Below are 24903 nucleotides of genomic sequence, written 5' to 3'. Positions count from 1 at the left end.
TCATGTAGAAGAGATTGGTTGACTTCATTCCCAAAGGGCTAGAATAGGAGCAATGTTAGAAGTTGCCAATAAGTAGATTTGAGCCAATGTAAAGAAAAACTTCCTAACAATTGGAGATGATCATAAGTGGAATGGGTTACCTTAGGAGGCACTGAGCTCCCCATCACTGAAAAATTCTAAATAAAGCTGGATGTTCACTTCTTAAGGATATCATATAAGGGTCTCTATTCAAGTATAGGTTAAACCAAATAACTTCTAAATTCCTCTCTGGATCTTTGATTTCATAACCTTGACAGACAGTGGCAATGTAATTGGCATCCTGAATAACCCTGACATAGCAATCTGTCTAATAACACCACCATTATGGATTCTTCCCCCAATACCCTGGGTAGCTGGAAAGGAATTCATGGCCTTTCAAGATTTTCAAGGTAAATAGAACTAAAAGGCTTTGCACAGCTAAAGTGTCCCAGGACTGTGAAGCCTTCACCAGTATCCATAGTTGTAGTGATAATACTGCTGTCCAATTTTGCTATTGTCTATGTTCAGGGCACTCCCAAAGCCAGTATGGGCTTGTCTGTAAGTACCAGTCATGGACCTTTTCAGCATACTTGGCAAAGGTGTCCTCTACTGTGGGCATACTGCACAAAGCCAACCCAGGTTGGACAGTCCATTTTTTTGGACAAGAAGAAATCCCTGCTAAGGAAGCATCATCTGTTTAAAGCAGGGATTCTGGCCATTTGAAAGTTTCTCCCTCACAAACAGGGCATAGCCACTGCCATACTGGAATTCATACTGGGAATATAGACTTTTATAACCAATATAAATTAATTCCACCAACTGAGAGCCATCTTGAGCTTGGAGGAAGCAATGCTGATAAAGTGTTTTGAAAGGGCTTAAATGAGAATTTTAAAGACTTCTTTGGAGGGCATTCTACACCTAGCAATTTGGAAGACAATTGATATAACTACATACCTAAGTAATGGCCTCTAAGACTGGACAAGGGGGAAGGAATAAGGCCAAGTACACTAAATGGAGTCATTGGAATAGCAAGAGAGCCCTGAGCCATGCTGTTGTTGTTCAGACTGAGATTGAAATCTGCCAAGAGGTGGAAGCTTCTTGTGTTGTGTTCCTGTTTACCTGGCCTGGTAGTACCAGTGGGCCAGACATTAGGACTATAAAAGGAAACAGGAAAGGCTGGTCACCATACAAAGAGACATCAGCTAGAGACAGTCTACCAAGGTGCAGCTATACTAGTCCCCACTGTGGGGAACTTGGTTATCTGAATCAGTGGTACAGGTAGCAATTACTGGAGTAGAGTAAAATAGAGGTACTAGTGGTATAGAGAAAGTATTCCACTGGATACATGTGAGGAATTATTTTCCTTAGGACCAGTGGACAAGACAGAACAGATAGTTTAAATCCTTATTCACCATCAGCACACCTTCAATGAGTCCAAATAACCTAGGTCAAATGAACAGCATTTTAGGATTTTGCAAGTACAAGAAACTCTAATTGCTACTCCACTCACTATCTACAATCTTTGAAAAGATTGAAGAGAAGAGGAAAGATATCACTGTATTGGAGAAGGGCAAACATCCTAACATTAGAAAAAAATACCATAGAGGCTACAAAATATAGACCAACAAGTTTGCCTTCTGTCCTTGCCAAAATTCTAGAAAACATGACTAAAGTGGTGATCTGTGAGTCCTTTTCAAGGGAAATAGTAATTACTAAAAGCTAGCATGACTTTATCGAGAATAGAAGCTAAATTTCATTTGCTTTTTTGACACAGTAAGCAGACTAGCAGATGAAGAAAAAGGTATTGCTATGGTAAACTTAAATTTTAGGAAAACATTTGAAAAAGCTTCTTATCCTTTATTTGTGCACGAAATAAAGAGATATCAGTGTACTACAGTTAGGCAGATGTGATATCAATTGAAATACAAATAGCAATTATTACTGGATCAGTGTCAACCTGAAGGGAAACGTCTAGTGGAATGCTTCAAGGAAATAATATCCTGTGTTGGTCAACATTTTTATCAGTGACTTGGATAGGTGACATGCTTATTAAACTTACAGATGAAACAAAGTTTGAAGAGATAGTTCACACATGGATAAGAGTCCCAAAAAAACCTTGACAAATTACAGTGAAGGCCTACAACTAACAGGATAGAATTTCATAGGCACAGATGTAAATGCAATGTAGAGTTGAGTTCAAAGAATCATTTTCCCAAAGGGAAAGAACTGGATAAATGGTAGTTGTTATGAAAAAGATATAGGGATACGAATTAAGTGAAAGCTTCATATTTGTCTACAGTGTGACATGACTTCCCTCCTCCTCCACACACACACACACACACACACACACACACACACACACACACACAAAATCATTGTTCTCCTTGGTTGAGAGGCAGTCTCCAAAAGCCCAGCTAGAATTCCACTTATATCATGACCTAATTAGGTCACAGCTGTAGTGCTATGTTAAATTAGCTTTACTAAAGGGGCCCCTCTCCTGGACCCACTTGAATCAGGGCCACTCATGGTAGCAATGTTAAAGAGGGCTATTTCTGTGAGTTCTAGTTGTAGAATGAGGAGACTTAATCAGTGTCTTCAATGCACTTCAATTCCTACATTTAGTGGCAAAGGACTCTCCAAATGAGTGATTAGGGGATAAATTAACATCTGCTGGAGGGAGGGAGAGATAAAGGAGGAAAAAGAATGCACTATCAATCAATGAACAAGCATTTATTCAGTGTCTACAATGTGTAGGGCACCGTGCCAGGCTTTTGGAATACAAATACGAAAAATTTAACAATCCCTACTTACAAGAAACTTACTACATTCTAACTGGGACCAGGGGCAAGGAGGAGTGTAAAATATGTAAGCATAATCAGAATAAATATAAAGTAGACAAATATAAATATATATATATGTATATATATATATATGATAGTTAAAATACAAGATAGTTTGGAAAAAGGCACTAACAGTTGGGGGGAGATCAAAAAAGGCTTCTTGTAGAAGGTGGCACTTGAATTGTACCTTAAAAGAAGTTTGGGATTCTAGAAGGTAGAAGTGAAAGAAAAGTATATTTTAGGCATGAACAATAGCCATGCATGAAGATGGAGATGAAGTACCATGTTTGAAAAACAGTTTGGCTAGATTGAAGAGTTGTTGTTTGCCCTTCATTCTTCTTTTTTTTGTGAGGCAATTGGGGTTAAGTGACTTGCCCAGGGTCACACAGCCAGTAAGTGTCAAGTGTCTGAGGCTGGATTTGAATTCAGGTCCTCTTGACTCCATGGCCGGTGCTCTATCCACTGTGCCACCTAGCTGCCCTGCCCTTCATTCTTGAAGAGGACCATAACATCAGGAAATGAGGTCATGACTTACAGTGAATTGGATTTGTGAGGAAGGGCTGTATAGGGTCACAAATCTCACTCTCTCCTCCAGAACCATCTGTGTCCAGATATACATGTGGATTATTGAAGATGTCCCTAGATGTTTGAGGCAATCAGGGTTAAGTGACTTGCCCAGAGTCACACAGCTAGTAAGTGTCAAGGGTCTGAGGCTGGCTTCGAACTCAGGTCCTTCTGACTCCAAGGCCAGTGCTCTATCCACTGTACCACCTAGCTGCCCCAGACTGAAGTGTACTAGAGGGGAAGATAGAAAGATAAGTTAAGGTTGAATTATAAAGGGCTTTAAAAGCTAAACAGAGTTTTATATTTTATCCCAGAGATAATAGGAAGCCACTAGAGTGGGGGGGGGGTGATATGGTCATATCTATGCTTAAGGAAAGTTACTTTGGCACCAGGGTAGAGAACAGATTATACTGAAGAGAAACTTGAAGCAAGGAGACCAAATGAGGAGGCCATTGCAATAGTGAAGATGAGAGTGGTAATTGATTGAATGGAAAGAATGAGTTAGAGAAGAAAGATATTGTGGGGGTAGGAATGTCAAGATTTGACAGTTAATTAGATATATAGACCAGGGAAGAATAAGAACTCAAGGATAATGCCAAATTATGGTCCTGGGAATAAAAGAATGGTGGTACCTTCAGAAGAAATTAGGAAATTCATAGATAGGTGGATGCTAGGGGAAATATAACAAGTTCAATTTTAGACATATTGAGTTTGAGGTGACTCTTAGATTCCCACTTTGAAATTTCCAATAAGAAACTGGTTATATATGGGACTGGGCTTGGGCAGACTTGGGCTGGGAAGATAGCTAGATCTGTGAATCATCTATGTAGAAAGATGATGATTACACCCTGGAAGGTGATGGATTCATCAGGTAAGAATGTACAGATAAAAAATGGAAAGTGCTCAGAACAGGGATGGAGGAACCATTCCAAGTGAAGATATAAATTATGATCAAACAAAAGGGATGATGGAGTAGACAGAAAGGTTGAAGAAGCCAAAAGAGAGTATTACCGTGCAAACCCAGAAAGGAGAATGTATCTTGGAGGAAAGGGTAGACAATGGTATCAAATTAAGCAGCAAGGTCACCAAGGATAAGAATTGAGAAAATACCATAAGATTTAACAATTAAGAGGTCACTGAGGGGGCAGCTAGGTGGCACAGTGGATAGAGCACTGGCCCTGGAGTCAGGAGGACCTGAGTTCAAATCTGATCTTGGACACTTGATGCTTACTAGCTGTGTGACCCTGGGCAAGTCACTTAACCCCCATTTCCCTGCAAAAAAATTTAAAAAAAAAAAAGAGAGAGAGATCATTGATAACCTTGGATCACTGAGAGCAGTTTCAGTTGAGTGATGACATCAGAGGCTAGACTAAATAGTTAAGGAGTCAGTGAGGGAAGAGTAGAGTATGGAAATGAATATACATATTTTTTCCTTAAGAGTTTATCTGGGAGAGTGTGGAGAGATTTAGGATCATAGCTTGAGGGAATGGTAGTGTCCTGTAAAGGTTTTGTTTTTTTTTTAATGTATGAGGTATTTTATTTTTTCCGTTACATGTAAAGATAGTTCTCAACTTTTGTTTATACATGCTTTACAATTTCAGATTTTTCTCCCTCCCTCCCCTCCCTCCCCCCTCCCCTAGACAGCAGGTAATCTGATATAGGTTATATCTATATCTGATATAGGTTATATCTATACATATACATATAGATATAGATATATACACACACATACATATATATATACACATAATAACATTAATCCTATTTCTGCATTAATCCTGTTACAAGAGAAAGAATCAGAGCAGTGATGCAAAACCTCAAAATAGAAAAAAAAAAAAACAACAGCACCCAAAAACAAAAGAAATAATATGGTTCAATCAGCATCGATACTCCACAGTTCTTTCTTTCTTTTTTTTTCTTGGATTTGGAGATCCTCTTCTATCATGAGTTCCCTGGAACTCTTCTGTACCATTGCATTGGTGAGAAGAATATAGTCCATCACAGTAGGTCAACACTCAATGTTGATGATACTGTGTACAATGTTCTTCTGGTTCTGCTCATCTCACTCATCATCAGCTCACGTAAGACCCTCCAGGTTTCTCTGAACTCTTCCTGCTCATCATTTCTTACAGCACAATAGTATTCCATTGTATTCATATACCACAACTTGTCCAGCCATTCCCCAATTGATGGGCACCCCCTCAACTTCCAATTCCTTGCTACCACGTAAAGAGCAGCTATAAATATTTTTGTACATGTGGGTCCCTTTCCCCCTTCCATGATTTCTTTGGGCAAAAGACCTAAAAGTGGGATTGCTGGGTCAAAGGGTATGCACAGCTTTATCGCCCTTTGGGCATAATTCCAAATTGCTCTCCAGAATGGTTGGATCAGCTCACAGCTCCACCAACAATGCATTAGTGTTCCAATTTTCCCACAGCCTCTCCAACATTTATTATCTTCCTTTTTTGTCATTTTAGCCAATCTGATAGGTGTCAGGTGGTACCTCAGAGTTGTTTTAATTTGCATCTCTCTAATCATTAGAGATTTAGAGCATTTTTTCATATGGGAATAGATAGCTTTGGTTTCTTCATCAGAAAACTGCCTGTTCATATCCTTTGACCATTTCTCAATTGGGGAATGACTTGGATTCTTATAAATTTGATTTAATTCCCTATATATTTTAGAGATGAGGCCTTTATCAGAAGCACTGGCCTCAAAAATTGTTTCCCAGCTTTCTGCCTCCCTTCCAATTTTGGATGCATTGCTTCTGTTTGTACAAAAATTTTTTAATTTAATATAATCAAAATCATCCGTTTTGCATTTTATAATATACTCTATCTCTTGTTTGGTCAAAAACTGTTTTCCTTTCCAAAGATCTGATAGGTACACTATTCCTTTCTCTCCTAATTTACCTATGGTATCACCTCTTATGTCTAAATCATGTATCCATTTTGACCTTATTTTAGTATAAGGTGTAAGATGTTGGTCTATGCCTAATTTCTGCCATACTATCTTCCAGTTTTCCCAGCAGTTTTTGTCAAATACTGAGTTCCTATCCCAGAAGCTGGAGTCTTTGGGTTTATCAAACACTACATTACTAGTGTCATTTACTACTACATTTCCTGAGCCTAGCCTATTCCATTGATCTACCACTCTATTTTTTAGCCAGTACCAGATTGTAAAGGTTTTTTTAAGGACAGGGAAGCCTTGGGCTATAAAACTATGAATACTCTTTAACCCAGTGACGCTGCTACCTACCAATTCTGTATCTCAAAGAGATCAAAGGAAAAGGAAAAGGACTCATATGTACAAAAATATTATAGCTGCTCTTTCTATAGTGGCAGAGAACTGGAAATTGAGGTGGGGGGGATCAATTCAGGAATGACTGAAAAAAGTTCTGATTTATGACTGTGAGGGAATAGTATTGTTCTGTAAGAAATGACAAAGTGGATGGTTTAAGAAAAACCTGGGAAAACTTTATATGAACTGATGCAAATTAAAGTAAGCTGATGTTCAGTTTTTTGTATTCATGTCTGACTCTTCAAGATCCATTGGGCATGTTCTTGGCAAAGATACTGCAGTAGTTTGCCATTTCCTTCTCTAGTTCACTTTACAGATGAGGAAACTGAGGAAAACAGGGTGAAGTGACTTGTCCAGGGTCACAGTGGCCAGATTTAAATTTCAGAAGATGAGTCTTCCTGACTCTAGGCCCAGCACTCTATCCACTGTGCCATGTATCTGACCTTATTTCTTCAAAGTGAGCAGAACCAGGAGAACACTGCACACAGTAACAGCAATATTATAATGATAATCAACTGTGAAAAGTTTAGCTACTCTGATCAATACAATGGTTCACAACAATTCCAACAGTCTCAAGATGAAAAATGCCATGCATCTCTTGAGAGAGAACTGATGAACTCTGAGTGAAGATTAAAACATTTTTTCATTTATATTTCTTGGGGGATGGGGGGGGGCCTTGGGGAGACTTTTTATTTGTTTTTGCAAAATAACTTTGGATCATGAAAGCAATTTCAATTGAGTGATGAAATCAGAAACTAGACCAAAAAAGTTGGGAAGTCAGCAAAGGGAGAGTATAGATACATTTTTTTCCTAGGAGTTTGACTGAGAAAGTGATGTTGATGGTGTGGGGACCAATTTTTAGGGGGTGTTAGCTAAGCAGCTCGCCACAATATTAGGGCAAGGAAGGAGACTGGCAGCCTCCCTCAAAACAGAACAGGATTTATTTTAACGAGAATGAACTTAAAAAAAAAACACAAACAGGATCAGTAGGATCAAGGGAAAGGAAATAAAATGGGGAAAGGGAAATTATACAACCTGAAAAATACCACCACCCAGGAATCAGCTGAGAATAAGCAGCAGAACTCCTCTCACCTTCCAGTTTCTAGCTTTCGTGGCGAATTCTCCCCATTCCCAGAAACCCCACACAGCCCCCAACCAATTGTCTGACCACTCTTACAGTCACATGACTGCCCTCACTAGGCTTCCAATCATTATAATTTTGCCAGGCCCATGTAGGCGTCAGCGAGTGGTGATGACGTGGGGTGCCAGCGCCATGGCAACAGCTATAACTAGTGGGCGGAGCACCATGTGGTTTGCAGAGCCCCAGGCCAGTGTGCACCGAGGCATAAAAACCTCAAATAACAATTAATTCTTTACAATGGTCGATATGGAAATCTGTCCTACATGACTTTACATGTATAATGGGGATCATATTGCTTATTGCTTATTCAGTGGGTGGGGGAAAGGCTGGAGGGAGACAGAATTTGGAACTCAAAATTTTTAAATCAGTATTAATTTTTTAATGTATAAAATAAAACATAGAGGATTACAAAGGAAATTCAAAAAATAGATAGGGAAGCCTTGGGCAAGTTGATGACAATAAAGAAGGAACTGGTAGACAGAAAGAGGTTAAAGATTACAGAGACAGGGTATGAAAGACGGAGCAAACTGCTCGGGGTGGGAAATGAGAGTGACAAGATCAAAAGTACAAGTAGGAGAAGGGACACCTCATTATCAGTCTGGCATAAAGGAGGAGAGAAAGGAAAATCATGTCAAAGAGTTTGGAGATGGAGAGAAGGGGAGAAGGGGGAATTCACAGCAAATGACTAGATATAACCTCACCAGGGCATAGTAAAAAGTGAAAAAAGGATTAAATAAATTCTATTTGGCACCAAAGAGCAGAGTTAGAAGAAATGGTTGGGAGTTGCAGAGAGGAATAATTAGGCTTAATATAAGGAAAGGCTTCCTAACAATTAGAGCTCTCTAAAATTAGGATGAGTTGTCTCTGGGGCTGGTGGCAACATGTTCCCTGTTGATGGAAACTGGCAAGCAGAGGTTGAATTACCTCTTGTTGGGTATGTTGGGTATGTTGGGAGAAGGCTTTCTTCCTAGGATACGGGTCATACTAAATGACCTCTGAGTTCGATTTCCCCCTACCCCCATAGGTGCTGTGATGCTCTGTAATTCTGGGGACTCGGAATTATAGTTCTCATAGTTTACTAGTTACATTGTATAAAGTTCTCCAGGGACAGTCTCCCTTCAACAAAGCACTCAAGGGAAGCCCTTCAAATAAAAATTGGTGTGACAGGAGCCCACTCCAGTAACCTGACTAGTTAGAGGTTCAATCTGACTGGGTCATTTCAGAAGAGCCCAAGCAGGAAAGCCCCTGACTTGACTAGAGTTCACTTGATATTCTCTTCTGAACCTTGTTCAAAAAAGCAAGTCTCTAATCCTCCCAGAGGCCCCACTGTAGTAATTGGAATCTTGAGTCAAGGTAACCCCAGGGAAGATCTCCCATAGGAATAGAGGGCCAGGGGCCTAGGTTTACAAGGGCAAGGAGGAAAAGCTCTCAGTAAATAAGACTTTTCAATTCCAATTTCAAGGAAAACTGGGGCAGGAGCTGGCAATTTACTCTTTTTTTCCAGAATTAATTGACTTGCCTATCTAGGGTCACACACCTATTAAATGTCTGAAGTCAGATTTGAACTCAGGTCCTCCTGACTCCAGGGCCAGTGCTCTATCCACTGCATCACCTTGCTACTCCAAAACTTAATCTTCCTAACAGAAGTACAAAGCTGGCAGAAGAAATCATTGCATTGTCCATTAGCACAAAGAATCCCCTTGGAAGAGGAGAAAAAAAAGAAGACTGGTGTGAATATAATAAGTTTTGTATCTGGTCTTCCTGCTTCCTATTTCGAGCCTGTCCAATCTGTCCTAAGTGTCACTATTGGGTTGGTCTTATCTCTTTCATCTTGGAATTCTCCTGATTAAAACCCCTTTGTAACTCCCCCATGTCTTCCACATACCTCAGACTGCTTTCCACTGTACTAAATTCCCTCTTAAATATCCCTACTACAAATGACCCCAGGAGGGCTACCAACAGCACCTTGTCAAGGATGAGGCTAGCATTTGCTGGTGGCACTTAGACCATCAGCCACAATCACATGGAGGTACCAGATAAGAACAGGTAAACCAGGGGCTTCTGTTCTGGGTTTTTTTTTATCATTTTTTATTTCCTCATAGCAGGAGAATGATCCTCTCCCTCTTTATAAGTCATAAAATCATAGAATGTAGGGCTGAAAAGGACCTCAGAAATCATCTAGGAAAACCTCTTTGTTTAACAGATTAGGGAAACTGAGGCTGAGAGGGTTTATGTGACTTTGGCAAATCCATACAATTAACATCAGAGCCAAGATTTGAACCCAGGTCCTATAATTCACCCTCCAGTGCTCTTTCCACTACGCCAAGCAGTTTCTCAAACCAGCCTTCTGTTGGGAGTCTCTGTAAAAGGCCTTCCCTTCCCTTTCATGAGGGAGAGTCAACATCCATAATAGTTCCACCTCTCCCACTGTTGAGGAGCATCAGATTCAGGGGCCAAAGGAGTCGTCCAGATCAGAAATGCATTTTGGGTACTCTGCTACTTGATTACAGTGCTTGGATGTGGTGACTGCCAGAGTCGCTAGACCAATGAATGCAGTAAAAACAACAATTTGCATCCGTTAAGTGCCAAATAATGCCACATGGAGTCAAACCGAGATTTTTATGCTGCCATTAAAGCAAAGTATTAGCGATTCCTCCGGGAGAGGAAAAAAACCAAAAGTTCAAAGGACACATTAGCAAGTTTCCCAATTAAATGGCAGGCAGTAATACAACTTTGTTTTAACACCCTCTTACTTAGTCATTTCATTTTTCTTGGAGGAAAAAAAAAAAAGAAAGAAAGAAAGCAAGGAAGCAAAGGAAAGCCTCCAGGGTGCAGAGTCTAATACCAGTCTAAGCAGACGGATCTAATGTTTTCTCAGAGAGGCTACCAAGCAATATATCTGATTATGTCTATTTCTGAGCAGGAAAATTGATCAATTAAGAGAAAAAGAGGTTTGCAGAGCCAAGCACTGCAGAAGAGCTGCAGGCATTGCTCCTACTGGGAGCTAATGAAAGCTAAACACTCAAAGTTAGAGTCAAAATTGGAGGCCATGAGAGTCGTCTTTGCCTCAATAGAAGCAAAGCTAAGAAACATTTTGGATACAGGACTAAGCAAACAGAGCATTTCCTGAACCAATAAGTTTTCCTCCAGTGCAGGGTAGGTCTCGCAGGGTCTGCCCCCTGTAGGTTCTGCCCTTATATCCCTGGCACCTACAACAGTTTCTTGAACATAGTAAGGACTTGAGAAATGCTAGCTGAATGAATGAATGTCATTAGTGTCTGAGATTGCCAGGCCAGAGATGCTGCCGATATTTAATTTGGTTTGCATAATGCACAGCACATTTCCACCTAATAAATGTTTTTTTTTTTTTGGAATGGGCTAAACTGGATGGAATTTAATTGAATTGGGTTAGGATGAATTGAATTGAATTGAATCAAATCAAGTAGAACTGAAATGAATTAAATCAAATCAAATCGAAGTGTTGGCTCTCTCTGCAATTGTGTGAATTCCCTCCTCACTTCCCCATAATAGAGTCCCTAGCTTCCTCTAAGTCCTAGCCTACATGAGTCCTTTCCTGAGATTCCCTGTGGCTAGTGCCTTCACTCCAATTACTTTGTCATAACTTTACAAATACTTTTCATTTCATTATCTGCATGAATGTTGTTTCCCACCTCCTCCCATAGAAGTTCCTTAAGGATGCTGAGTATTTCATTTCTGTCTTTGTATCACAGTGCCTAGCACACTGGAAATGCTAAATAACCATGTATGGGGAGAAGGGAGGAAAAATCAAAGGCCATTATTGTCTTAGACAACCCCCTAATTTTTCATTTGGTTTGCATAATGCCCAACACAGTGCCTCAGGTGGCTTAGGTATTTAATCAATCTCTTTACTATCCATCCATCCATTCATTCATTCATTCAACAAACATTTATTGAATGCCTACTAAAAGGCAGTATCTTGTAACAGAAAGATCACCAGAGTTGGAGTAAGAATATTTTTTTAAAAACCACACACACAGTAGGAAAAAATGAAACATCCAGTTTGAATACTCTCAAAAGATGCCACGCAAGATTCTGTAAAAGAGTGACACTTTAAGGAGGAAAAAGGACTTCGATGAACCTCTAAGAATCCCAAATGAATCTCCTGATTGAAAAAAAACCCACATATAGGTACTGAGTCATATAATCAGCAGGACTGGAAGGATCCTCAACTTGCCAGAAAAGCAGTCTCTCTTTCTTCCAGCCAGACAGCACCGCCCAAAGAGGGCCATCCACCCAATGAGCAAACTGCGCTGCTACTGCGTGAGCTAAGAAAAGAGACATGAGAAAGGTCACTAGAGAATAAGGACAAGGAGAGAGGACAATTGAGGGATGGAATATATTTATCTTTCCCAGGAGATCTTTAAGAATATTGAAGAACCATCTGTGCAAAGGGCAAGATGGTAATAGTGGAAAGATCTCTGCATCTGGAGACAGGGAACATGAGTTCAAACCCTGGTTCCACCATTACCAGATAGATAATGCACTGAATAAAGTACTAGGCTTGGGGCCAGGAAGATCTGAATCCAAATCCTGCCCCAGACACTGACTAACTATATGAACCTGGGCAAGTCACTATATTTCTCAGTCTCAGTTTCCTCATCTGTAAAATGGGGGAGGGTAGACTTGATGGACTCTAAAGTCCCTATAATTCTATCATCTTGGGCAAGTCATATGACCTCTGGGTTTCAGATTCCTCCTGTATAAAATGAAGGGATTGGACTAGTTGACCTCTTCCAGTCTCCTCCTGGTCCCATGTTCTTATTAATGCAGTATGGCTTAGGGGCTGGGAGATGGATTACACAGCTTATGAAAATGTCTTTTTGAGCTGTTGGAGTCTATAGACATTAGAGTGAGACAGGACACACCTACGCACACCACACACCACATGCACACTCCCATACCACACACACTGAAGTTAGCAAAAGCTTCTCTCTCCAGGATTATCTTTACTTTGAAAAAGTGGATCCTTTAACAGCATCTAAGTACTAGAAGGGATCTATCTCATATACAGACCATCTAATCTAATCCTTCCCCAGCTAATAATCCCTTACATGATAGCTGTCTCAAGTAGCTGAGGGCCATCATGTGTAAGAGAATGAATTAAATTTACCCTGTTTGGACCCAGGAGGAAGAACCAGGAGCAGTAAGGGAAATTGCAAAGAGACAAATTTAGATGTGATTTCAGGAAAAAGCTACTAACAATTAGATCTGTCCAAAAGGAGAATGGGATGCCTGAAGAGGTGGTGGGTCTTCCTCCTTGGAGGTCTTTAAGAAGAGGCGGAGGGGGCAGCTAGGTGATGTAGTGGAGATAAAGCACCAGCCCTGGATTCAGGAGGACCTGAGTTCAAATCCGGCCTCAGACACTTGACACTTACTAGCTGTGTGACCCTGGGCAAGTCACTTAACCCTCATTGCCCCACCAAAAAAAAAGAGGATTAATTGCCACTTGTCAAGTAGAATATATTGGGGATTGCTTTAAGTCGTGGGTTGGATTAGATGACAATTGAGGTTCTTCCCAAGTCTCAAATTGTGTTATGCTACAATAGAGTGGTAGGCCTAGAGTCAGGAAAACCTGAATTCAAATCCATCCTCAGACACATGCTAGCTGTGTGATCCTAGACAAGTCATTTAACCTTGTTTGCCTCAGTTTCCTCATCTGTAAAATGTTCTGGAGAAGAAAATGACAAACCACTCCAGTATCTTTGCCAAGAAAATCCCAAATGGGGTCACAAAGAGCTGGCGATGACTAAAATGACTGAACAACAACAAACAATAACCTCAAAAGAGTTGACTTCTGCCCATGGGTTAACTGTAGTTATGAGACCCAGGGGTATCTCACAAAGGAATAAGATAAAACAGTCTTGCATCATGCTTATTTTTCATTTCTAATGTCACAGATGCTAGGTATTCGATCAGGGAGACCAAGGTGAATCAAACAGGGAATATAGGCATGGGGTTATGAAGCTTTCCAGAAAAGGACACAAAGAAGCGGCCTACTCAGTGTCCAAGACAGAGGCAACTTGATACAAGCAAGTCCTATGTGTCACAGAGAGGGCCATAGCCTTCAATATTTTTGGACCATCATAGTTCCTCATCTCATGAAATTTCAACTTGGGCCTCAAATAAATTTTGAGGTGGTCTTCTTCTGACCCCAGTACAACTCCAAGGAAAATTTTACTTTCAATATTTGTCTTTGTCCCATCCAAAAGAAAATCAAATTATCAATGCTAAGGATATATTCTGAGAGTCTATGGACATTGGCAGAACTAAGTCCGAGTCAGACTTGTGCTCTCATCAGTCTATTTATCATTTACCAAGCCTTCAGGGAGCGCTAGACACTGAACTTACTCTGAGAAAGAAATCCTAGGTGCTTAGAGAATAAACTTGCTAAGCATCTGGCCCTTTAAGAGCCCCATCAAGCTGCATGTTTAACATCTGCTGCTTATAGCCCACACATTTTCCCCATTTTTCCCAAGATTCGTGCTTTTTATATTGAACATTTGAGGGTGGGGGAGTGAAGAAAGATTCCATCTATGTCAAATCGTTTGCCACATGAAAAATATAAGTCTATGAAAGAAGCTATAGGTGGATGCATGTGGAATTTTGGGTTTCTTTTCCATGACTTTGCAAGTAAGAATGTTCTCACATAAGGCAAGGCTAGAACTCCCATCGTCCAAGGCCTGGGGAACCCTGTGGTGAATACAGACTCCCAGTTACCCTCTCCCTCCCTCCTCAGAGCTTAATTGAACAGTTTGCAAGCCATATGGCAAAGGTTGAGGTCACATAGATAAAACGTTTCATTGCGATGAAGAATGGTTAACAAACGAGTGAATGTAAATTCTAACACATCGTAAAACTGTTGCAAACTAGGCTGAAAAGAGACTTTAGTTACGGCAGGAAATCTGTTTTCCAGCTCCACCCTAGCCCTTCCAGTTCATTACAGGTATTGTAGAGAGAAAATAGAGTTTTGTGTTCTCTCCTGGCAATCTGGGCCCTGCTCCTCTGCCAGATTTCTAATGACCTTTCAATGATGATTTAAGAGGTTTTGTGCCCCAGGACTTGTAAAGGATTTCAGCTCTGCTCCCCTCTCACATGCAGCCACCAAGACGCACACACACAATCTCCCAACAGCAGTACCAGCATCAGCAACTTTTGTCCTGGCTCCGCTTCAGTGCCCACTCTCAGCACCACAATGCACTAGGAGGTCACTGGATCAAGCTAGCGTCAAGAGAAAACCCCACCGAAGCTCAATAGTTTACATTGGAATTGGATTCATGGCAATTTGTAAACTGTGTTGGTGGTAGGACCACCCCCACCACCAAAAAGAAGCAACTCTCCATAACCCCAGAGGGGAATTTGAGCTGAAAACACACTCTGTCCCCACAACCTGAGAGCCATCTCAGCCCCGTGGCCCCTAATGGTGGCAGCAGCTAGTAAAGAAATCTCCTGAATACCACCCAGCCCTCTTTCTTGGGTCTCTGGGCAGCATGGATTCAAGACAGAAAGAAATCAAACTGTGCAAGAGGAAATGAAGGGGCCCTCAATGCAAACAAGTTTCAGATCTTGCAAAATCTCCCTAGACCTTCCTTTTCCTAGACCACCAGAGCCAGCATGCATTTCCATGTTTCCTCCCTTTCTCAGATTCTCTTCTTCACATTCATTCTTTCCCACTCCCTCTCAATAATGGGTCTGTCCTCATAACAAAAACAGGTCCCCCATAGTCTCCACCATGATATTCAAATGGACATGCCATACATCTGGTTCTTGGATTCATTAAGCTGAAATGAGAGTACAGTGGACTGGGGGTTTTGTTTAATCTATTTTTCTCTCCTTTTGACATGGGAAAGACATTTAAATTAATGGAGAAATAGAGGTGTATAAAGGGGACATCACTTAACCAGGAATCCATGGTACCCCCTGCTGTTCAATAAAATTTTACAAAAAAAGCATGAATTTAGAAGGCACATCAAGAGCCTTTCTAATCCAACCCCCCTCATCTTACAAATGAGGAAACTGAGACCCAAGATGGTAAGGGAATGCCCAAGGTCACACAGATTTTACATGACATAGACAAGATTTGAACTCAAGCTTACTCAAGGGCCAGTGCTCTTTCCACTAACCCAAGTTATCCTACCTTCAGTTTTTTTCACCTGTGAAATGGAAGCTATTATCTTTGCAACTTATCTCTCTTCCTGTCAGGAACTACCTTTTTTTTCTGTGTTCATTATACAGCTATTCAAAGCTAACCAATACAATTAAAGTAACAGAGTATGGGGACATGGTCAGTGCATGTTAAGTTACTCATCTACATTTTGTTAAACTTAAAACTTCTTCAAAGATCCTTGTTTTCAGGGGCAGCTAGGTGGTACAGTGGATAAAGCACTGGCCCTGGATTCAGGAAGACCTGAGTTCAAATTTCTTTCTTTCTTTTTTTTTTTTTTTTTGGTGAGGCATTTGGGGTTAAGTGACTTGCCCAGGGTCACACAGCCAGTAAGTGTTAAGTGTCTGAGGCCGGATTTGAACTCGGGTACTCCTGACTCCAGAGCTGGTGCTCTATCCACTGCGCCATCTAGATGCCCCCTGAGTTCAAATTTTACCTCAGCCACTTGGCACTTACTAGCTATGTGACCTTGGGCAAGTCACTTAACCCTCACTACCCCGCAAAAAAAAAAAGAAAAAAACCCAAAGATCCTTGTTTTCATTGGTATAAATACTCCCGCCACTGACACAGATGGCTACCTTTTTTCACCTTAACAGATAACCTACCTAAGTTCATACAGCTAGAAAAGAAAGAGGCTAACTAGTTCAAACCCCCATTTTACAGATGAGAAACCCAACAGTCAGAGGGGTTAAACAATTTGCCCAAGGTCACACAGAAGTAAGCATCAGAGGATGTATTTGAACCCAGGTGTTCTGACTCCAGAGTCAGTAATTTTTCTACTCTACTATGATGTTTCCATCATATAGCCAAAACATTTCATCATCTGGTTGTCGGAAGGAAGGAAGGAAGGAAGGAAGGAAGGAAGGAAGGAAGGAAGGAAGGAAGGAAGGAAGGAAGGAAGGAAGGAAGGAAGGAACATTTATTAAGTAACTACTGCGTGCCAGGCATCATGCTGAGCACTTTACAATTATCTCATCTGACCCTCACAACAACCCCGGGAAGCAGATGCTGTTATTATCCCTATTTTACAGTTGAGGAAACTGGGGCAACAAAGGTCATGTGATTTCCCCAAGGTCATGCAGCAAGTATCCGAATTCAAATTTGAATTCGGGTCTTCCTGATATGGATTGGTCCTATGGTTTCATTGCTACTGGGAATTCCTGGGTAAGGAAACTCCCTCAACCAGTGCTGATCTGCACCTGCTTGGAAACTTAGCATTCTAAAAACCTACCTGAGACCTTGAGAAGTTAATGGACTTGCCTAGGTTTACACAGCCAGCATGTGTCAGAGTCAGGATCTGAACCCGAGTCTTCCTGTTTTCAGGCTCTCTCTCTATCCACTACAACATGCTGGTTTAACATGCTTTCCCCAGCCAATCCTACTTAGAAGTGTTGGTGGTTATGGCCAGGTTTGGAGTCACCAAGATTCACCCTTGAAATACAATGTTTCCCCTTCAATATTTGGAGATCCATGTCTCCTCAAAGACCATGGGAATATGTAGCCAAAACACTTCCTCATCTGGTGGTCAACATTCCAAAATCGAATCCATGCAATCAATAAATCATTCTGCTACTTCACTTTGCTCCTGGTTCCCTACTTTAAAAGAAAGGAAGGATGTCTCTGGCTCTGGAGGACAATAGCTTAGGACATAGTTAGAGGTGTTTTCTTGTCCTGAAAGTTTTTGATTCTCCTGAACTTTCTATATGGACTGGGAAAAAGTGAGGAGGTGGTCCCAGAGAAATCTTCTCCAGGACAAAGAGTAAGTTGGGGTCTTCAACCCTGCAGCCTCTGAGAAAAGCTCTTTCAAGCATCATATCACATATATGGCAGGAAGCGTCTGAGTTTCTATACCTCCTGACACATTTTGTGAACCTCAGTCAGCAATTGTTTTAAATTGACCAAAGAAGAAAACCATAATCCTGGGTTTCTGAGGGTGCCAGCAACAAGATATATAAATAAAGATGTTTATAGTATAGGCGGGGAAGTTGGGAGGAGTCTGGAGTCAGGGGGAGAGAGGGAGGAGCACTCGGGCCACATGACTTGCATTCAGCCTGAAAATTATTTATAAGAAAGCTTGTGAAAATGGTCCTTTCCCATCGCATTAATAATATTTGAATAGAAAAGGAAACTTTTCACCTCTTTAGTGAGCAGCCTGGGACCCTGCCCCCATTCCTATCGGTCAGCTCCTTCCCCCTCCCACATACACCCCTCCACACTCTGCCCCTCACCAGTGATTGATAGCTGATATTACGGGCACTGACATTCTCTTTCTTTTCTTCAATTTCTTAGGCTTCCTCCCTCTCTCTTCCCCCTCCCCCCACCACATACACCCTTTCTTCCCTTCGAGAAAAGAAAAGCTTTGGGTAAAAGGAGGGGGTGGTGTGGGGCACAGATAACTATTCTTTCAACTCCAGGCCTTAAAAAGGAATCTTTTTTCTGAGGGAATAGGGAATTGAAGTGTCATTCAGGAACATTTGGGAAGTGTTTGCTTTTGACTTCCAGGATTATGCTATTCCCAGCCCCTCATTCACCTCTTGTGCCTCAGCTGGGTCCCAGTGTCTTGTCTCTCCTCTTCCCTCTTCCCCTTCCTCTCCCTGCTTGGAGTCTTTGGCCTCTTTCACTGGGCCAACTGGAGGAGAAGCAGACCAGGAAGAAGGAAGGCCAGGGTGTGTTGGGTGCTGCTCTCTGATGGGTGCTGGGGAGCTCACCCGTCATCAGGCAGGTACAAAGGGATGCATCAGCATGGTGAATTGATGGTCTGCTGGATTTTAGCACCATGCTAGTGAGTATCCACTTATTTTGATGATTTTAATTAAAATTCTCTGTGATCTTAGGGCTAAAATAAGAGACCCTTACCATCACACTTAAATGCCTAATAGATGCGTGTTAACAGGCTCCATGCATAAATAAATGCATAACAATAAAGGGACATTTATTCCCTGTCTTTAGTCATGCCTAAGATAATGGGAGGATCTAATTCTTTTGCTGGTAAAACACCATCCCTGCTGATGTGCTCTGCTGAGTGTACTCCTGTCAAATACCTATTCAATAAACAAACAGCATGACATAAATAACAAAGACCAACATAAGACAATAGCAATGGATTTCACCCCTGATATTCCTGTGATACAAGAATCAGCCTCTTTTCTATCCTCAGTGTCCATAGAAAAATAACCCTAAAAGAGGAGATCAACCCCCCCCACCCCCGCCCAAGTCTAAATCAGACCTTTCCAGCTACCAGAGCCAGAGCAATGCTGTATCTCTGGACTCTAGGCCACTATTGTATGAGCAAGAACCATGCTGGCTCTGGGTGGTGTAGGCTCCATTTTCATTCGATTTTTTTTTAATTCCTTAGCAGCTGGACTGCTTTAAAGGGTGACTAACCAACCTGCCAACTCTCCCCACAGCACACCACCCTTCCACCCCCCATTACCTTGTCTTTAGATAGATAGATAGATAGATAGATAGATAGATAGATAGATAGATAGATAGATAGATAGATAGATAGATAGATAGATAGATGGATAGATGGATAGATGGATGGATAGATGGATGAATGGATAAATAAATGGATAGACAGAGACAGACAGATATATAGATATATATATAGAGAGAGAAATGTAGACATGTAGATATGTGTATATATGCATATATACATATATAAATTACCTAGAACATAAGTTCTCTGAGGATAAGAACTGTTTGATTTTGGTCTTTTTATCCTTGGAGCCTAGCACAATGTCAGGTCACTTAATAAGGGATTGATGGATAGAGTGATTGACTTCTTTTGTGTTTTAGGAGGCCAGGCCCAAGTTCCCTTTTATGGTTGGTCAATGCCAACCTCGAAAACCTTATTCTTTTAAATTCTAAGCAAAAGTGCATCACTGGTAGTTTGCTAGGTTCAAACACCTAAAAGAGCTATGTGTGCAGTTTCTTTCCCCTGGAGGCTATTAATCAAATTATGATCTGTATAGTTAATCTAGGAACCTGACTTCAGGCCAAGGGCTCCCTTGAAAATTTCAGTAGGAAGGAATGGAAGAAAGGAAGAGATGCTCTTGGACAGCTGGGAATATGTACCACTGGGGAAGAGGAAATTAATATTCGTGATGACTTGAGAACCCACATCTGAATTTCACTTCTCTGAAGGTTCACTAGCCTTTCACATGCAGGCTATTGTTCTTCCCCAGTTAAAGGCTACAGAAAGCATGGTCTGTAGGGGGTGATAATTACATTAAAAGGATAATCAAACCAACTAATAAAGGTTGATTGTTTAGCAACATATAGATTCATTCAATAAACTTATTAAATGCCTACTCTGTGCAAGACAATGTGTTATGTCACCAAATTATATTCATTTAATTTGGTGACAGCAAAAGGGTCAAAATCCAGAGCTTTTAAGCCATCGCTGAACTCAAATTGACCATGTATCCAGCTTGTTGATTGTTCCACCACTCATTGTTTTCATATCTAGAAAGACTGAATCAAGAATGTTCTGTACAGATGTGGGGCAGCTAGGTGGCACAGTGGATAGAGCACTGGCCCTGGAGTCAGGAGGACCTGAGTTCAAATCCGGCCTTGGACACTTAACACTTACTAGCTGTGTGACCCTGGGCAAGTCACTTAACCCCAATTGCCTCACTAAAAAATAAAATAAAATAAAATAAAATAAAATGTACAGACGTACCCTAGGTGTGCGCAGCTGATCACACTTGAGAATGCTAAAGCATTGTCCTTGGGCTCCCTACTGTGTCTGTGTAACTTTTCTTTGGATTGAGTGAATGCCAGTTCCAAGACCCATATAAGAAAACTGAGATGAAGAAGAGATGAACTGGATCTGTTACTTTATTAGTATATGGAACTCCCACAACCAATGAAGACCAGCTCCTTTCTACAACCTGCACCCTTAGAATTACCCAAAGAACTTAGAGGTTAAGTGAATAGCCCAGGATCATAAAGGCAGAAATGTGTCAGAGAGACTACTTGAACCCAAATCTTCCTGTCTTCAACGTCAGCTCTCAATTCCACCACTCTACATTGCTTTTCTCAGAGGAAAGATGTGCGATTCAAATGAGGCCACTGCCAGGACTCAGGATACAAGCCAGAATTAAAAGGAATTCGGTCTTTGGATAGTAAGGCAGAGAAGCTTCATAGCTAAGTAAGCAATTGACTCACAACACAGGAGCTAGAACTCTCAATCAAGCCCAACTACTCATGAGGATACTAAATGCCCTTGGGATTTGGGGAGCCTCTAGGAAAAGAAGAGGTTGGAGATATCAAAGATTACTTTCATGATTTTGCTGTGATTAGATCACTCTATACCATCACCTTTTTGTTTGTTTGGTTGGTTGGTTGGGCAATGAGGGTTAAGTAACTTGCCCAGGGTCACACAGCTAGTAAGTGTCAAGTATCTGAGGCTGGATTTGAACTCAGGTCCTCCTGACTCCAGGGCTGGTGCTCTATCCACTGCGCCACCTAGCTGCCCCCTGTACCATCATCTTTTAATAAAAAGTGCAGCTTCCCCTCCTGACCACCTGATTAACATTCCATCATACTCAGGGGACATCAGATCTTTAAATCAATCATCTTGCCTTAAATCATAATATGTCACCCACTAAGCTGCAGGACATCTGGCTAAACTCAGGTACATTCGACAAGTAGGCTTGTTTAACATGAGATGACACAAAAGTAAAAGACGTACGTTTTTTGAGATCAGGATTAGAGTTTGAACAGAAAGCTCTTTCCAGAATTTCTCTTTTCTCTTTCTAAAGTTACCCTGGCCCCTTCCAGAGTGTCAAAGCAGGGAGGTGGAGGATGTACTGAAGGTCTGATGTCTTTTGGAGAGCTGCCTATTCCCTCCAGGTATCATTCTGAGTACTCATTTGCATAAGCCCTTGTCCTTTCTCAGTCTTCTGTCTCTTTTCCAATAAGCACTGTGGTCCCAGAGAACAATGTGTCCCAGCTTTCTTCTCAAGCCAAAGAGTCCTGATTGTTTGGATGGCAAGATAGGAAAGGAGGGAGGGGGAGACAGAGTAGCACTGTTGCAGAGAGTCACACCTTACTGCTCAGCGGAGGGGAGCTGGGGCTCTCTCCACATCTGCCAACACTCCTAATGCTACTGTGCACAGGAAGGCCCCAAGACAGATCCAGAGAGGAGCAAATTAATAATTGCTGGCAACTGAGCTCCCAGAGCCAACCAGTTCTTCCCCCCTTGAGGGACTGTTTGCCCTTCCCCGAACAGTTCTAGCAGCAACTTCTCAAACTGACTTCTCTGTAAAGATGAAAGTTGAGAGAATCCTTTAGAGCTGTCCCTGTCAGCATACCCAGAATTCCCCATTTCCAGATGAGCAGTGTGGTATAATGGCAAGAGCGAAGGATTAGAAGTCAAGAGCCTTGTGGCCGTTCAACCTTGAACAAGTCTGTCCTCCTTCAAAGTCTCGAAGAGATGATTTATTACTTGGTTATGGGACAGTGAGAAGAATACTTGATTTAGAGCAGGGACTCTTAGCCTCCGGTATATGAACTTCTTTTTTTTTAAATATATAGATAATGGTATTTCAATATAATTTGTTCCTTTTGTAACTCTAAGTATTTTATTTTATGCATTCTTTTGAAAAGGGATCTGTTGGCTGCACCAGACAGACAAAGGGGACCATGAAACAAACAAACAAACAAAAACAACCAAAAAAGGTTAAGAACCCCTGATTTAGAGGCAAAGGCCCTGGGTTCAACTTGAACCACTATTGCCTATGCAACTTAAGCAAGTCTCTTGACTTCTTTTGTCATATTTCCCTTCTTGTTTTGTTCTGTTGCTTAGTTTTTTGGCCATGTCCAGCTCTTTGTGACTTTCTTTTGGCGGGGGGAAGTGCAGGGAGTCTTAATGGTTTGACATTTCCATCTCTCCAGCTCATTTTACCAATGAGGAAACAGACAGAGTTAAGTGACTTGCCCAGGATCACACAGTATGTGAGGCTGGATTTGAACTCAGGAAGATGAGTCTTCCTGATTCCAGACCCAGTACTCTCTCCACTGCATCACCTAGCTGCCCCTAGCTATAAAATAAAGCTAATTGGACCTGAGAAAGGTCCCTTATCAGCTCTCAGTTGATGATCCTATGACCTCTAAGGCTCCTTCTAAATGTAGAATTCTGATTCCATGCATTTATGGCCCTACTAAACCACCCCAAGAAGCAGATACATACATACATATATATATATATATGCATGTGTATATGTATATGTGTATGTGTATTGCATATGTGTGCATGTGGATATGTGTGGATATACATGTGTGTATATCTGTGTGCACATGTGTATGCACGCACATTCACATACACATACATATGTAATCGACAGACCTCTGGGCTCTAGACCTGAAACAAAGAGTCCTAGGAGCCTTTGAGAGTCAAAGACATAAGGTGAAGCTTGAGAACAGTGGACAGTCATATCCTGGCATTTACTTCAGTGATGAACTTTCCAATCAGTCTGGGCTCCCCAAACATAGTGAGAGTGAAAGGATACCTGAGTACATTACAAGGGGAAATATAGTCATGTTAAGGAGTCTCTCTCATATAGGGTCTCTGATTTGGAGTTTCTACCTTGGCCTGGATGATGAGATGATTTCCTTTCTTCATCCTCTCCCCCTCCCTCCCTCTAGCACTTTGGGCTAAGCAGCAATATATTTACTTCATTCCCAGTGGTCTTTAGAGTCTCAGATTTAGAGCTAGACTGGAATTTGAAGTCTAATATAATCTTTTCATTTTGCAGATGAGAAAACTGAAACCCAGAAGAGTTACAAGGTTTGCCCTACATTAAGTGGTATTGGACTCAGCTAGAAAGAGGGGCCACTGAACCATATGTAAGAAGCTCTGCTTTTGGTGCTCATTGACTTGGAAAAGCACATGTTAACATTATCTATGTTTTATTGTATTTGTATTTATTTTGTTAACCTGGAAATTAAGGAAACAATCAATATAGGAGAAAATAAGGTATTTAATCAGGGCAGAGGAACTATAGCTCATGGTATCGCAAATCAAGAAGCTAGGAATACCCAAAGATGGGAACCCAGGACAGGGTTTTTAATGGGGTAACAGAACTAAAGGGAACTTAATGTAAATGAACCTTTAACAAAAGAAACCATAGAAACCATAGAACTGCTCCTGAGTTAAGTATAGACTCTACATAGAAACTACTTAACTCTAAACTTAACTCTAAATAGAAACTACTTAATTTAGGTGGACTCTTTTACATAATAACATAAAGTCCAGGGAGTAAGGTGGTGAGCCATTGGGAGGGGATAGTTTGCTTGGGGGGGGCAGAGATCCATAAATCGATCAAGAGTCTGGAATTGACAAAGATTGGTTAGCCCCAAGTAATTCATTTGCCTGGGAAGGGGGAATGAGTAGGGATCAGTCAGTTCTCAGGAAATTTGTGGTTATCAATTTCATTAAATATTTCCCAATTACATTTTATTCTGATTTGGGTAGCACACAGGAGTGTTGCTGAAAGCTGGTGCCCCGAGGCCTGTGTTTGACACCTCTGCCCTACATCTAGCTGGGATTTTAACCCCAGGTATTCTGAGTCCAGATTCCGTGCTCTTTCCACTACAAGCGTCACCTTTTAAATCTGCACCAAATCTTAGTGCTTGGATGCCAGAGGAGCTTGGCAGTTGGGATTTGGTTCTTGGTGCTTGTCACAAGGCATGATGACTTGTTCGTATGATGGGCTCCTGACTGAGAATCTCTACTACTAGGACTGATGTTCCCTATTTCAACCTGGAACCCAGAAAACAGAAACAATGGTATGTAGGGCCTGTGCCGCCCTTAAAGGTTCTGAGATGAG

Source organism: Dromiciops gliroides, chromosome 3 (assembly GCF_019393635.1).
Source record: "Dromiciops gliroides isolate mDroGli1 chromosome 3, mDroGli1.pri, whole genome shotgun sequence".
NCBI lineage: Eukaryota > Metazoa > Chordata > Mammalia > Microbiotheria > Microbiotheriidae > Dromiciops > Dromiciops gliroides.
Note: the sequence above shows the minus strand (reverse complement) of the source record.